General features: G+C 39.3%; 1 protein-coding gene and 1 pseudogene across 2 annotated transcripts in view; both read left to right on the top strand.

Annotated features, from left to right (window-relative positions):
* The window catches only part of NHSL1 (NHS like 1), a 273639-nt gene that overhangs the window by 33487 nt on the left and 223788 nt on the right, over window positions 1-16364 (top strand). The gene's annotated exons all lie outside the window — the stretch shown is intronic.
* LOC134761560 (mitochondrial carrier homolog 1-like) lies at window positions 6646-14550 on the top strand (annotated as a pseudogene).

Here is a 16364-nt window from a genome sequence, read left to right as displayed (position 1 = left end):
GCTACGCGGGAGGCTGAGGCAGGAGAATCACTTGAACCCGGGAAGTGGAGGTTGCAGTGAGCCGAGATCATGCCACCACACTCCAGCCTGGGTGACAGAGTGAGACTGTCTCAAAAAAAAAAAAAAAAAAAAGAATTATAGTTCACATCTCAAGCATGTTATACATAGTGACCTCCTTATTCCCTTGTCCTTTGTCAGTATTTGTCAATGTTTGGTTGGTGTCCAGCCCTGTCTTGGTGTGAGTACAGGTCACTTTACCAGGCTGTGGATATAATAGGTATGGGGGAAACAGGGGTTCAACTATAAATTTAAAAGAAACAAAACGTAAGAAAAGTCCATCTCCTTTCTACTAGCTCCAAGAAATTGCTTTGATCATCAGAGTGGATTTTGTTAAGTTATTTACAATTCCTTTAATCTCAATTTAACATTAGAAGGATTTGGATGGTCTTATTTATGGACCCAGCAATCCCACTACTGGGTATATATCCAAAGGAAATGAAAAAAATCACCACATCAAAGAGATACCTGCACTCCCATGTTCATTACAGCATTATTTGCAATACCAAGATATGGAAACAACCTTTGTCTTTCAGTGGATGCATGGATAAAGAAAATGTGGTGTTTATTTACAATGGAATATTATCCAGCCTTAAAAATAAGGAAAGCCCACTATTTGCTACGATATGGATGAGCCTGGAGAGGATGTTATGCAAAGTGAAATCAGCTAGACATAGAGTCGAATACTGCATGATATCACTTATAAGTGGAATTTTTAAAAAGTTGAACTTCTACAGAGAGTACAATGGTGTTACCATGGGCTGGAGTGGGAGGTGGGAGAAATAGGAGATGTTGGTCAAAGGGTATACAGTTTCAGTTATGCAGGAGGAATACATTCTGGGGGATCTAACATACAGCCTGGTAACTATATATGATAATGTATGAAATTTGTTAAGATAATCATCTCAGAATGTATATCAAATCGTGTTGTACACCTTAAATATATACAATTTTTATTTGTCAGTTATACCTTAGTAAAGCTGAGGGCAGAGGAGGAGGAGGGCAGAGTTAGAGAGACTCCTATAGCCTCATTTATGGACCATAATAGAACTCAATAACAGCTAGAGACTTCACTTTCAGGAGATGGCTGTAGATAGCAAAAGATTTCTGCCAAGATAGTTTTACAATTTCCTCATCACTAGTTTTATTATTTTATTCTTTCGTAAACTAAGAAATATGTTCAGTTTTTTTCTTTTAATATTTTTAAATATTAAATCTTATATTTAATTATATCTTAAAACTCTTTTTTTGGCAGTTGTTTTCTCATTGAAATTATTTATAGACTCTTTTTTCTTTTTTTCTTTTTTTTTTTTTTTTGAGACGGAGTCTCGCTCTGTCGCCCAGGCTGGAGTGCAGTGGCGCAATCTCGGCTCACTGCGAGCTCTACCTTCCGAGTTCACGCCATTCTCCTGCCTTTGCCTCCCGAGTAGCTGGGACCACAGGCACCCGCCACCAAGCCCGGCTAATTTTTTTGGTATTTTTAGTAGAGACGGGGTTTCACCATGTTAGCCAGGATGGTCTCTATCTCCTGACCTCGTGATCTGCCTGCCTCAGCCTCCCAAAGTGCTGGGATTACAGGCATGAGCCACTGCACCCAGCCTAGACTCTTTTTTCTTACCTATATTTAGTTCATTTTTCAAATAGTTCACGGATATTGTAGAAGCACCCAACTTCCAGACAGAAATTGAAGAAATGTTTCATACAGACAAGGTGAATCAGCCCTAGTGTTGCTTCCCTCTCTTTTACTGTGTAAACAAGTGTAATAAAAGGTAAATCTATGGGAAATGAAATATAAATGTTTTCATGTTTGATCATTCTTACTATTTAAAAGAAAAAGCATTGGCTTTAGGGCTGACAGCCTGCCAGGATCTGTGGATCTTCTAAAATAGGAGGAGCCAGGTCCTGAATGACATTGTTGAGCAGCTGCACTAATCCTGGATGGATGGACTGACTGCAGACTGGACGTTCTGTTACATGAGGAAAAAAATGTCTGTTTACCTCAATGCAGGATTTTTTTTTTTGTTTCAGGTGAAAGCATTCCTAATGATACGTTATCTATGGAGAAAAATTAGCACCACACTTTTCACTGATCTTGTTACTGAGACTTGAAGAGCATCTAGAATATTATGGGGAAATGGAAGCTCTGATCTAGATAATAAATCTACATGTGAATGAGAAGGGAGAAACAAAAGTTGCTAATGTGTAATGAGGTGATAGACACAGGCACACTGAGGATTCGCATTTGCAGTTGACCCCTAAATAAAATTGACATTCCATCTCCAGGCTTGGATATACTTAGGCTTCCCTTTTTTGGCAGCTTCTTTTGAAGCTGAACGCTTTTTTGAATCACATCAATAGTACATCCTAATTAGCCAGCTAGGAAAACATTATTAAGAAACCCGAGGCAGGTTCTCAACACCACAAATTATCCTACGAGGACAACCACAAAGAAAACTTATGTTTCCTTACACACCATGTTTTAATTACTCATTTCCATGTTTATCAGCTGCTGTAAACCAATCTCATTTATAGAAGATTTAAACCTGACGTATTATCGCTTGAATCTGTCTTCACTATCCTCCACCCTGTAAAATACACATGCACATTTCAGCTCACAGGTGCTGATCTTCTGCAGTTTGAACTGGATTTCCATGCTGACCGTACTCATGCATAATTGGGCAATCACACAAATGCATTGCTCTGAGAGGGCCGCATGATTTATAGCCAAAACAACATCTTAGGAAGGTTCCCATACCCAGGCACCTGAAAAATCAACACAGATTTTGTTCTGTTGAAAAACCAGATTTTATAAAATTGGAGTTAATGCATTTTTAATTCTCATTTTATTGAGCTTTTCTATAATTTTGTAAAAGAAACTCGTAAGTTTTCAGAAAAGTTTTATAAGCAGATTATCAGAGGCCTTGGGTGACATTAGAAACACAGTGCCAAAGATTCATGTTTGTAAAGATACCAGAAGAAGTCATGCCTTTCATCAAGGACCGGTGCTTAAGCATTTTAGATCCACAGTTTGTGTCTTTGTCACATGGGTTTCTCCTCAGAGTCACGAGTTGCCTGCGGCATTTCCAGGACCCATTGAAGGCAGAAAGAAGAGGAAAGAGGGAGGGCTTTCTCTGACTGAGGTTTTTTGGGGGAGGTAAGCTCTTTCTGGTGACTTCTGCTTTCATCACATTGGAACTGTGTATGTCAACTTCCAGCTGCCTTGGGGGGGCTCTTGTGTTTTTATCAGGGCACACGGCTGCCCTAGAAAGTAATTGGTGTTGTATTAATACAAAAAGAGAGGGAAATGGGTACTGGATTGGCACAACAGTATATGCCATGGTATGCTGTTATTATTTTGTTGATTTTATTTGGATATAATCCTTTTGAAATAATTGCTCCCATCAAAGTGGTAGTACTTCATGTGGCTTTGCTGAAATTTTTTTTTAGTTTCAAAGTTGGGAAAATAAACTTAGTACTCATTGTATTAGCAAGTAAAGGACAATTGTAATTTTGTTTTCAACTATTGCTGTTGAATGTGATCCATTTTTCTCTGACTCATCTTAGTGTTGTAAACTAGTTAAAAGTCATGCCAAGTTAGGTGTCTGTTTCACAGATTTTTAAAACATCATTCCACAGCCTTTTACGAAGCAGCTACTTTTCTAGGGCGAATGGACAGCAAGAGATCAGTGGATGGGAATGATAAGAAATATCCTGACCTCAAAGAGCTTCTAATCTGCTGGGCCAAGGGGGGGAGCAGTTGGTAACTATAGTGAAAGGAAGCATGAAATACAAGCTAGATATGGAGGTTAAAGGAAACGTTTCTACAAGTCCTGCGGGAAGACAGTGACAGTGAGGACATAAAACAGAGGTAGTGTTATTGTTTAATTTCCATATTTTTAATTGTATTTTTATGAAACTCAATTAGTATATTACAGAAAGATCTTGTCACTTTAGTGAGGAAGGAAAAGGGACTTTATGAGTCAAGGATGTCATTAGAACATGTTAATTCCTCTTAGTTTCTTTCCCTCCTTGTTTTAGAGCTCTGCCAACTCCCAGTGCTTCAAGTAGCCACTTTCGGTGGGTGAATATGTTATGGATTTTAGTTTCCCTGAATAAAATATTGTAACCTAATCAAATTATCCACCAGTATGGAAATAAATTTTTTAAAATCAAAGCTTATAGAGCAGACACTGTCAACCTCTTTTCACACATCCTCTGACTCATATCATTCATGTGCACACCCCTCAGAGTGTGGGTGGTTTCTTTTTCACATAATTAGAATCATACTGTATGTATTGTTCTGCAACTGGCTTTACCCCACCTCGTAACAGCTTTTAAAAATTCTTTTCTTCTCAGTGTACATGGAATAGTGTTTTGTTTTGTTTTGTTTTGTTTTGTTTTTCAGTCAAGGCTGGTACCACCCTTACCTGGGGATTTAAAAAACAAAATATGTGGGAGCATTTTATGGAGAAATAGTTGGCCCAGAATACTAATAACATCTCATTGAGAAACAATGATATGTGTACTGAAAAGAAATTGAATTTGTCACATTAAAAAAAAGAGAGAATGATATGGAAATACCTGTTGTTCTTAATATTTCTTTAAAAAAATTAAAATAATTTAAAAAATATGATTGTACCATAAGTATTTTCTTATCAATGGCCAGTGTCTTTACACATCTATTGGTTTGCATGTACAAGAGCATAGCACAAACTAGAAGAATTGCTGGGTCAAAGGATATGCATGTTCAAAATTTAATGATGCTCTCAAATCACTCTCCAAAAAGGCTGTACAAAATTGCAGTCCTAATAACAGCATACACATTTTCCCACATCCTTTTCAACACTTGATAGTATCAGTTAATTTTTTTTGCAAGCATATTAAGAAAAAATAAAGTCTTGTTTAAATTTCCATTTTCCTGTCCAGAAAAAGTCTGCAACAGAGTCTTTCAGTTTAATGATAAATGACTAATTTGGTCTTAGATATGCAGTTAGTGCTCGTCTGCTCTGGATTCTCTGCTGCCTATTTCATTCATGTTTCAAAAACAGACTCATTTACAAATCAGTCACCTCTTTGGAGTGTCTTTTTAGTCCCATCTGCACAGGGTGTCACACTGATCCTCATTGGCAGGAGTAAATTTTATGAAGAACTATGAATTTGTATTTGCATAGAGGGAGCTGTATTTTTGAAACTGGTTGCTACTGCATCACTGGGTTGGTGAAATCAAATTAGGGACAATGAGCAATGTAAACAAAGAAATAGAATATAAAATATTGGAGCGTATCATACAGTAAGGGTAAGACATGTTTCGTGAAACAGTTCATATGCATTTGTGTTTTGAATATTGGTTTCTATGTACATATATATGCATATATAATATGTATACTGCGTTGTGATGTGAAATATCTCCGAGCTAAGGAATGCTGGTATGGAGAATCTCAGCTTTAAACATTTATTCAAAGCACAGTTTATTTCTGCCCTGCCTGAGGCAACAGTTTCACACTTGATTGTGGCATTTCAGAAAATAAGTTGCCAATCATAAAAATACTTTGTGAAGGGTTAAAGACTAAGCCTTTTTTTTTTTTTTTGAGATGGAGTCTTGCTCTGTTGCCAGGCTGGAGTGCGGTGGTGTGATCTGGGCATCTCAGCTCACTGAGTGAGCTGAGTGATTCTCCTGCCTCAGCCTCCCGCATAGCTGGGACTACAGGCAAGCGCCACTACTCCTGGCTAATTTTTGTATTTTTAGTAGAGATGGGATTTCACCTTGTTGGCCAGGATGGTCTTGATCCCTTGACCTCGTGATCCACCCTCCTCGGCCTCCCAAAGTGCTGAGATTACAGGCTTGAGCCACCGTGCCTGGCCAAGACTAAGGCTTTTTAAGAGGAACTTAAATGCTTAGAGATACATGTCACCTAGTTGGACCTGGAGATATAGTAGGTGTGGAAAGTCAAATTGTCTTGAGTGCAGAATGAAGAAATGAAGTTTTACACCCTACTAAATTTAATTTCACGGAGCAATTTAATTTTTCCTTGCTTCAGTGCAGTTACTGAACTTGACTTTGTGGTAGCTATTTAGCTCTGCAGGCAAGAGAATGCAGAGGAAATCCTTGAATTTCAACAGCCTCTCCCTGTGAGTGGGCACAAGTGCAACTGATTATCCAAAAGTAGTTGCTTAAACTAATTTAGACTATTTAGCTAACCTCAATCCCAGTGCCGATCTTATGTTGCTTAGAAAATTACCTGTTGGTGATTATAAGAAATGGAGGTAATTAAAATTTAAAAAAGTGATGGAACATTCTGCATGTGGGTGTATTTAATTATCTGGCAGGTGTTCATATTTCTACAGTGTGAAACTTGTGTGTAAACAATGGCCTTTCTGTTAGAAATTCTATTCGCACTTTTGTGTTTCTCCCCTTTTAGAGGTAGGTATTTTCAATTGCTTGGAGAATAACAGTGATGATCTAACTAATTTGTTTTGCATTGTGTGTTTCCTATGTGATTATATATTTTTTTGCTTGTTTTACTTCAACTGATTCTAACTTTTCTTACTTGAATTACTCTTGTTCAGTAATTGCATCTTCATAAAAAATGATATGAATGGAAACATGATTTTCTAGATTTTAAAGTAATTTTAGAAAAATTGGGCTTTTAAAGTTCTGTGATATAGCCATACCTTAATTTTTTTTTTTTTTTTTTTTTTAAGACGGAGTTTCACTCTTGTTGCCCAGGCTGGAGTGTAATGGCCTGATCTCGGCTCACCGCAACCTCTGCCTCCCGGGTTCAAGTGATTCTCCTGCCTCAACCTCCCGAGTAGCTGGGATTACAGGCATGAGCCACCATGCCTGGCTAATTTTGTATTTTTAGTAGAGACGGGGTTTCTCTATGTTGGTCAGGCTGGTCTCGAACTCCTGACCTCAGGTGATCTGCCCGCCTCAGCCTCCCAAAGTGCTACGATTACAGGCATGAACCACCGCGCCTGGCCAGCCATACCTTAATTTAAATTTTATAAGGTATTACTGATACATTTTAGCAAAGGTAAACACAAAGCAATAAATATTATTTCATCTAGCAGAGAAGATGAAGTGAAAGTTCTTTAAGGACTATCAACCAGAACATAAAATTATTGAATACTAATGTTCTGATACAGTTTTATGGTCTATATTGTTAATAAGAAATAGAAGCAGTATTAACATTGAGTATACTTATTGTGTTACTTTAAATTTAGGTAAAATTATTTAACCCCAAAAAAGTGTGAAATAATTTTATACATATTCAGTCTAATCATATCTTTGTGATGGTATTTTCTGTTGATCTCATATGTGTTTGGTCAGTGGTAGCAAGGTATCTGATACCTATTGTGGTTTCCAATGGGCACCTCCTGTCAATGTAACTTTGCTTATGTAAGCGCCTTGAGCTCTTTGCTGGTGGTGAGTGTGATGACTGACATTTCTGTCATGTACCTTCTGGAATGTTGTTAGACAGGAGATCCTTCACATGAGTATATGGATAGTATATATGCTGTGGATCCATGTTATTACCCTTATCCCCTTCCTCGTGGAAAACACTCCTTTCCATTCACCTTCCATCTAAAGAAGCTGCTGCTACATCTGGAAAGAGGAGACAACGTTAGGGTTAGGTGATTTCTGAGTGAGCATTGAAGTTTCGTTGTTTCTACAACTGTTCTATTCTGTTAACGTGTGTCATAACTTAAGATGATGTAAATGCTAATTAAACCTATTGGCTTGATGAAAGAAGCTTGCATATTACAAAAAGAAAGTCTTATTAGTAGATGTTTAGAAATACAAAGGAAAACTGTCACACCACAGTTTGTGCTCCAAAATTTATTTTGTGAATTTCTTTGAATAGAATTCTTTGTGTTCCTTAATGTTTTTGCTTTTCCTAAGATTTGACCTCTCCAAATTTAAATAATAAATGGAAAAAGCTTGTCAACATTTAGGTTAAACTGAAGAAATACCAATAAAGGTCAGTTGTAATACATATGCGTTTTTTTCTTTGAAAAATATTAGATATTACATTAAGTTGGTTGGCATGTGTAGCTATTAAAGCTTAACAGATGAGTTTTATGGCATGTTATCAAAATACGAGGTAATTTAGAAGAACTTTGTTACAATGAGATCGAACTTGCTTTAATTAAGGAAGACCCAAACACAAAGCCTTATGTGCTGGGAGGAAGGTCCTCTATCTGCCAAGCTTCTTCACCTACGCCAAATACGTTGTGCAAGTGGATGGTAAGATAGGGCTGTTCCGAGGTCTGAGGCCCCAGCTGATGTCCAATGCCCTCTTCACTGTGACCCGGGTAGCATGAAGAAGGCTTTCCCTCTAGATGAGATCTAGCAGGTTTCCAACAAGGGTGATATGAAGACTTCCCTGAAGAAAGTTGTGAAGGAGACCTTCTATGGGATAATGATGCAGTGCGTGTCCCGCATGTTGGCCCACCCCCTGCATGTCATCTCAATGCGCTGGATGGTCCAGTTTGTGGGATGGGAAGCCAAGGACAGTGGCGTGCTGAGCTCCATTGGGAAGCTTTTCAAAGAGGAAGGGCTGCTGGGATTTGTTGGATTAATCCCTCACCTCCTGGGTGATGTTGTTTTCTCGTGAGGCTGTAACCTACTGGCCCACTTCATCAGTGCCTACCTGGTGGATGACAGCTTCCACCAGGCCCTGGCCATCCAGAGCCACACCAAGTGCTTGACAGGGATCACAGTGAGCATGCTGACCTACCCCTTCCTGCTAGTTGGCGACCTCATGGCTGTGAACAACTGTGGGCTGCAGGCTGGGCTCCCCCGTTACTCCCCGGTGTTCAAATCCTGGATTCACTGCTGGAAGTACCTGAGTATGCAGGGCCAGCTCTTCCGAGGCTCCAGCCTGCTTTTCTGCTGGGTGTCATCAGGATCATGCTTCGCCCTGGAGTAACCTGAATCATCTAAAAAACACAGTCTTAACCTGGCCACCATGAGTGAGGCCTGACCATCTCGGGATACCTGCAAGACGACTCCAACTCAACAACAACCAGATGTGCTCCAGCCCAGCTGGGCTTCAGTTTCCATATTTGCCATGTGTCTATCCAGATGTGGAGTTGGGTGGAGGTGAGGCTGCACCCAGTGGACTGGGTCACCTGCCAGACCTGGGAAAGGTCGGAGGAAATGGGGAGTTGGCAGAATCCCCATACCTCCTGGATTTGCTGAGTCTGTCTTGTGCAGAGGGCTGGAGAATGGCTCGTGGGGGCCCAGGTTGGACAGGGAAAGGATAATGGGGTCAGAACCCACCCCATCTACCCCTCCAGTCAGCCCAGAGCCCATCCTGCAGCTCAGCTGGGAGCATCATTCTCCTTCTTTGTAAATAGGGCGTGATCCCCTGGCACACGGCCACCATCATGTCTAGGCCTATACTGGTAGGCAGATGCTAGGCTCTGCCTGCGTTTTTCTCAACACTACTCTTTTTATATGAGGGCAGCACCTTCCTCTGAATGGGAAATCATGTGACTACTGAGAATGTGTCCTCCTCATCTAATGGTCATCTGTTTAATGGCGATGCCTAACATATAGGATCTGGTTACCTGTGCAGTTGTGAATACCCAGAGGTTGGGCAGATCAGTGTCTCTGGTCCTATCCAGTTCATGGTAAGATTTGGCCCCATCTGCTGCAAATAAATGTATTGATGGTGGAAAAAAGAAAAAAAAAAAAGAAATAGAGTTCCCTGTTTTTTTTTTTTTTTTGGATGGCTTTATAGAAGGAAATAAAGATATATATTACATATAGGTCCAATTTAAGGACGATCCATAGAGTATCAAGTTTCAGAATGGCTTCATTGTCTTGAGGAAGTAAAGCTATTGAATACAAATGGTATATGGAATGAGAGTATTCTCTGCCTTTCCTAGTGAGAGACTAACTAGATGAAGTGTATAGAGCTGACACCCTCCCAGGCTAGTGGACTGTGAGAGGTTCTGGATGAAAGGTTAAAAGATTGCTTGTTCTTGTCTTTCCACTGATTTTGCTGGTTAGCCTGACACTCACCCTAATGGTGAATGAAGTGTAGTGTATACACTTTCCTATAATAAACCTGGTGTATCATTTCCCTTGTTCAGCTTCTTGAAGATTATGTGTTGCATAATAACTAAGCCTCTATATCCAACTCCTTCTTAATTTTACCAATAAACAAGTTACATTAAAAAGGTATATGAAGGACTACATTTTTATACTAATGCTGTTCAGATATGCTATTTTATAGTTGACTATATTCATTCCTCACCCCCAATCTACTACTCGTCTATTGCCTTGCTTTCAAATATTTTCCCAGAAATTAAGAAAAAAAAAATTCTTGCCTCTTCTATGCTCTTAGTCCCCAGAAATACAGTATAAGTTCTGAAGATGGAATATAAATTGCTCTTATGATCTGTTACAGTGAGGGTTCCAAGAAAATTACTGCTTTCGGTATTTACACCATTGGGTAGGCCCTTCCTTCTGTGCGTGGCATAAGTCTGAGACTTTAACTGATAAAATCAGCAGAATCGATACTGTGCAAGTTCCAGGCCTAAGTTTTGAGAAGTCCCAGCAATTATGTCTAAGAAGTCCAATTATTTTAGTGGGAGGTCACATGAATGGAGAGAGGCCCTAGGACTACATGCTGGGAGAGAGGAAGGCTTGGCCATCCAAGTATCCTACCTGGTCTTGGTCAGCTAAATGCAGCCTTATATGATGGCTGGGGAGGTGAGCAGAAGAACTCTTGAGCTGAGCCTTGCCTAGATTGCAGAATCTTGAGCAAAACAGTCCATTGTTTTGTTTAAGCCATTAAGTTTTAGAGCGGTTAGTTATGCAGCAGTAGATAAGTGAAAACACTCCTACATTGATGTTCATTGATAGATGCATTTTAATAACTGCTTAGCAACTGTGTGTGTGTGTGTACGGTCTGGAAAGGTAAAATATATATTTTGCTAATCAGCTATAAAAATAGGTTCATCAGTGTATTATGTGCTATTTACTAATATAGTTACACCAAGAGGGAAGGAAACAATGAAACTGAAGAGATTTGAATGTCACACAGTGCTGTTATAATTAAATGCAAGCTTCCATACCGTAACTCACTAAAAGTAGTGGTGACTTTGAAAAATTTGGCAACAATTTAAACTGCAAAGTTGAAAGAGAAATGTGTATAAGAAAATTAGACACCGGTGCAGTGGCTCACGCCTGTAATCCCAGCATTTTGGGAGGCTGAGGCAGTGGATCACTTGAGGTCAGGAGTTTGAGACCAGCCTTGCCAACATGGTGAAACCCCGTCTCTAGTGAAAATACTAAAATTAGCCGGGCATGGCGTGCACCTGTAATCCCAGCTACTCGGAAGGCGGAGGCAGGAGAATCACTTGAACCCTGAGGTAGAGGTTGCAGTGAGGCGAGATTATGCCACTGCACTCCAGCTTGGGCACAGAGAGAGTCGCCATCTCAAAAAAAAAAAAAAAAAAAAAGTGAGAAATATTTTTTGATGGGATCAATTTTTAAGTTCTTTTTCCTCACAAAATTGTTTTCAATTGACATTTCAAGCAAAATGCGTCTGTAGGTTGACTGATTACAAATGTTTTCACTCAAGCACACCGGCTTCTAAATCTGTCTGTAAGCTGCTCTCTTAAAAAAGTGAATAAGCTTAGGAAATAATTATTCCTCAAAGTACACAAAACTCCCGAGCATGCCTTTGTTCTGTAGACAGATCTGATTCATCAAGAAACATCAAGATAATTGTCACGATTTAAAATTTTGAAAGGAACCCAGGAGTCTTGGCTTAAGTATAAAACTTTCTGTTGCTTTCTTGGCATGATGCCTCCAGTTGAATATTTTGTGCTGTACGTTGCTCCATTTTTTTGTTTTGTTTTGTATTTTCGCCCCCAGGACAGGAAACTACAGAACAAAATATATTCATTTTGGTAACCAATGCTGGTCCTTTGGTGATTCACTGTTTTTGGGAGATTAGTACAGAAAGGAGAAGCTGAGAGTTGGATGCTGTGTCCTAGTGGATGCAAATGATGACCAAGATTTTACTCTCCATCACAGATGTTTGTAAAACTGGGAATCACAATTTTGACACATGAAGAACAACATTCACATTAAAGTACTCACATCTCATAATTCATTTATTTCAGGCAGTAGTGTGTGCCATTTTAATTAAAATTCTTAATGGACTCAAACAGTTCTTATTTGAATACACCAGTGTTTCCTCTTTTCTTGGGACTGTGTGATTGTGTAAAAGTAGAAAAATGTTTTCTTACTAGGTTGTAAGCTGCAGGAGAGCAGGGTCACGTTTCATTTACTCATGACTGTAAACCCAGAATGGAGGACAGACCCTCACATTTGTAAGTACACACTCAGTTTTTTTTTGAATTAATGAATTTAGCTTTTTAATCAGTTTACCCCTCACCCCTTACCCTCAGGAGTTGCTGCTTTAGGTAGAACTTCAACAATTCCAGATTGGCAGATTATATTGAGGGAGTTGTGTTTTCCTACTTCTTCCTCCATGGATAGTCACTGATTTATTCTACCACATTTCCATGAAGTATTGATAAGAATTTTTTTTTTTCCTCGAGACAGTGTCTTGCTCTGCCGCCCAGGCTGGAGTGCAGTGGTGCAATCTGCAGGGGCTTACACAACCTCTGCCTCCCAGGCTCATATGATCCTCCCACCTCAGCCTCCCAAGTGGCTGGTTGATAAGAATTTTTAATTCAAGAACCTGTATATGCTGAGTCTTTTCAATATATTATTTCTAATCCTTACAACAGGTTCTTTGGAGTTAGGGGTTAAAAATATTGGTGTATTTAATTTTCTTATAATTCCATATTGAAAACCTATAACAAGGGATTTATGTGGTATGTAACAAGGGATTTGTGTGGTATGTTGAGAATGTTAAGATGTTTCTGGAATTACTGAGTTGGAAGATGCTTGAATAAGAAAGATGCATTGGAAAGGCTATTGTATTCCTATAATTAGATGACAAGAGGAAATTGTAGGTTCTTGAGAACTTGTACTAACATTCTATGGTAACTGCTTGTATTTAAGTTTTTCTCCCACCTGAAAGAGTATAAAGAAATGTTGGCTCTAGGTTTATCTTTTTGCTGATTATATCATACACTCATTCATTTAAAACATTTTAACAATATACATTGAGCACTTATTTTCTGTCAGACACCTTTTAAATTCTTCAGGTTCTTCAGTGAACAAAAAGACCAAAATTTCTGCTCTGGTGATGTTTGTGGAGGCGGAGAGAAAACACTACAGGCCAGGTGGGGTGGCTCACGCCTGTAATCCCAGCACTTTGGGAGGCTGAGGTGAGCAGATCACAAGGTCAGGAGATCAAGACCATCGTGGCCAACATGGTGAAACCCCGTCTCTACTAAAAATACAAAAATTAGCTGGGCATGGCGGTGCACACCTGTAGTCCCAGCTACTCGGAAGGCTGGGCAGGAGAATTGCTTGAACCTAGGAGGTGGGGGCTGCAATGAGCTGAGATCACACTACTGCACTCCGACCTGGGCAACAGAGCAAGACTCTGTCTCAAAAAAAAAGAAAAATACTACAATAACAAAAAGTCAATATTATAGTAGGATATAAGGTGATTAGTGCTATAGAACAAATAAAACAGGCTAATGCACATCCAGGAGAGAGAGAGAGGGTTATAATTTTCAGTAGGCCGCGTAGGCCTCATTAAGGTGACTTTTGAGCAAAGATGGGAGAGGAGCCGGAGAACCTTCGTGGTTGAGGGAAGGGCCAGAGTGCTGAGTGCCCGGGGCCCTGTTGCATTGGAGGAATGCATTGACGTTTCAGTGTGGTCCACATTGCTGTCAGATCATGCTGGTGTTCGTGGACCTTATTGAAAATGATTATCATATATAACTCTATTATCCTGTCATCAAATTATACAAGAACACTAAACAGAGACATCATTAGAACAGAACCACATAGTAAGATGTGACCTGGAAACGTTTATTTTGCCTTTTATGGTTTTAAAGGTTTACACACATCATGCTGTGCCTCAGTGACAGATGACTCTTGTTCCAGAATTCCCGGTCAGGCCCTAGAGGCCTTTTAGATGTTTAGGTTTCAAAATTATTGACTCTGTATTCAAGGTTAGAGACCATATAAATCAGCTGTAGGATAAAGGAGTTGAAGCATGTAAAATTCCTTAAATCTGTGCCTATACATAGTAAGTATTCTACCAATATGAATTGACTCTAGAACAAACATGTTAAGTCAGAAGATACATTTAAAATATGTACCCATGTAAAAAACACATAAACTAAGTTAACTTTTATTAAGACATAATAATTTATCGTTTGTCTCCTTCATTTTGTTTGTATCACCCTATTTCCTTATCTCATAGTCCCTGCTCCTTTTAAGTAAAAACCAGATTTTCAGATAATAATAGTATTAATAACACAGCAATGCCTGTGTCTCTTTTTTGAAAAGGTGGTTTTATTTGTATGTTTTATGTTTTTAAACTTTTCAATACAGATGACTTTTTCAACTATTTAATACTTCAGAAGAAATTGCTTTTTTTTTTTTTTGTTGAGATGGAGTCTCACTCTGTTCCCCAGGCTAGAGTGCAGTGGCACAGTCTCGGCTCACTGCAACCTCTGCCTCTCGAGTTCAAGTGATTCTCCTGCCTCAGCCTCTTGAGTAGTTGGGATTACAGGCACGCACCAACATGCCTGGCTAATTTTTGTATTTTTAGTAGACACCAGGTTTCACCATGTTAGTCAGACTGGTCTCGAACTCCTGACCTCGTGATCGACCCTCCTCAGCCTCCCAAAGTGCTGGGATTACAGGTGTGAACCACTGCACCCAGCCAGAAATTGCTTCTTATTGAATATTATAATTTGAAAATAAGTGTTTTTGAGAATTGTTTTGCAGTCTTGTTCAATGATTTCCTTTTTAAATGACTAATTATATAAATTTGAGAAATAAGTTTTGTTTATAATAAAAAGATACAATTCTCAAATAACCAAAATACTTTTCTGAATCCCAAGATAGAAGGCACTTGAGCTGCTTAGCTTTTTTTTTTTTTTTTTCTTAGATGGAATCTTGCTCTGTTGCCCGGGCTGGAGTGCAGTGGCACAATCTTGGCTCACAACAGCCTCTGCCTCCTGGGTTCAAGCAGTTCTCCTACCTCAGCCTCCTGGGTAGCTGGGATTACAGGCACCCATCACCATGCCCAGCTAACTTTTGTATTTTTAGTAGAGATGGGTTTCACCATGTTGGCTAGGCTGGTCTCAAACTCTTGACCTCAAGTGATCAACCTGCCTCAACCTGCCAAAGTGCTGGGATTACAGGCATGAGCCACCAAGCTGCTTAACTTTTATTGAAAGTGTAAATCCTCCAGTTCTGTTAAAATAGTACCTAATTATATCCTAATTTTGATGACTGAGATATATTTATTAAAAGCATACTATTTATCAGAGGTTCTAAGTGCTAATTCAGGTATGTTTCCATCTTATGCAACACATATAGTATGGGATAAATATCGGCTCTGCTAGTTTTAAAGATGTACCCTTCTTCAGGTTGATCATTTAATTGTTAGACTGAGTTTAATAGTGGATACACATTATTATGTATTTGTCCAGACACATAAAATGTCAACACCAAGAGTGAACCCTAATGTGAACTATGGACTCTGGGTGATAATGACGGGTCAATGTTGGTTCATCATTTGTAACAAATGCACCACCCCATGGAGGATGTGGATAAAGGAGGAGGCTGTGCAGGTGTGGAAGTAGGGAGGTTGGGATCTATATCTCCCTCAATTTTGCTATGAACCTAAAACTGCTCTTAAAAAAAACAAAGTCTTAGAAAAGGAACTAATGATACCTACAGAATTGTGAGGAGGAAAGATGATGTTGGCAGAAGGCCTAGCGCAGTGTTTGACACATAGTAAGCCCTCAGTAAATGGTAGCTGCTGCTAAAAAATATCATCTCACTATCTATCGTATTGGCTTGATCTGTTTTCTTTAAAACATCTTTAAGATGTCTTCTACCTGATGTTTTAAGCTCATGGTAGGGATAGGTAAGCTTAAAACACCAGCCTTTTGAAAATAACCACTTGTGTTTAATGAGGACGTTTATGAAGCAGATCCAAATTTAAAGGAATCTTAGAGTGAAATACTTTGGAAATGGTTACCCTTTAATTATGGTGTCTTTCTTTGAACTCTCAAGCTTCCTTTGTATGATTTTCTACCCCCAGCGACCCACCGCCCTTATCTGCGTGTGCCTGCATCACTGTCTGAACCTTCTTTTGGCTCTCCCTACTAATTAC

This window comes from Pongo abelii, chromosome 5 (genome assembly GCF_028885655.2).
Source record: "Pongo abelii isolate AG06213 chromosome 5, NHGRI_mPonAbe1-v2.0_pri, whole genome shotgun sequence".
NCBI lineage: Eukaryota > Metazoa > Chordata > Mammalia > Primates > Hominidae > Pongo > Pongo abelii.
Note: the sequence above shows the minus strand (reverse complement) of the source record. Positions and strands in the feature narration are given on the sequence as shown.